The following is a 697-nucleotide window of genomic DNA, read 5'->3' as shown; positions in this document are numbered from 1 at the left end:
GGCGCTCCGACAGCCCCGGCAGGGAGGGAGCGCAGGTGGGGTCCGTCCTCACCCCTCGCCCGCCTGCACCAAAACCTGCCTTTCCCGGGCTCGGCGTGGCGTGGCGAGCTGGCAAGCGAATTCGAGCGAGCGTTGCTTGGATTTCATTTCCAGGGGACGCTATTTGTGACTCAGCAGCGAGGGCTCGGAGGGCTCATGGCTCCGGCCACTCCGAAGAGCCTGTGCGTGCACACCCGCACACGCGAGTCAAGTGGGCCTGTGGCTTCTTTGCTGCCAGGGAAACTGGTAAAGGCCCGGCGGATTGGTTGTACCAAAGTAACTAATACAGCCCGGATGAGCCCGATTCTTTGTGGTTTGGGTTTGGTGTTTTGGTTTTTTTTTTTAAGGAGGGGTGAGGAAAACATGCCAGGTTAGCTCGCCACGCTCCCAGCTGTTGGAAGGAGTTAACTTGTGAGTGAACCAACCTGACAGCACTTAAATTCGCTCGTAAAAACAAAGTCCTGTGGTGCTTTTTTTTTTCTCTCTCTCTTCGTATTTTAATGCCAGATGTTGAACCATATCTAAACTGTATTTTATTGCTTTGTGAAGCTGTTTAGATAATACCGGTGTTGTAGGAGATGATCTCCAAAGGGCGCAGAAGGCAAGGGGCGGGGGGGGGAGGGAAAGGGAGAGGGCTGAGGCTCGCACTCGCAGGTTT

At 54.7% G+C, this 697-nt stretch overlaps 1 protein-coding gene across 1 annotated transcript in view; it reads left to right on the top strand.

Moving 5' to 3' along the window:
• FGF9 (fibroblast growth factor 9) overlaps positions 1-697 on the top strand; it is a 30,442-nt gene that overhangs the window by 1,459 nt on the left and 28,286 nt on the right. The gene's annotated exons all lie outside the window — the stretch shown is intronic.

This window comes from Charadrius vociferus, unplaced genomic scaffold (genome assembly GCF_000708025.1).
Source record: "Charadrius vociferus isolate BGI_N301 unplaced genomic scaffold, ASM70802v2 scaffold278, whole genome shotgun sequence".
NCBI lineage: Eukaryota > Metazoa > Chordata > Aves > Charadriiformes > Charadriidae > Charadrius > Charadrius vociferus.
Note: the sequence above shows the minus strand (reverse complement) of the source record. Positions and strands in the feature narration are given on the sequence as shown.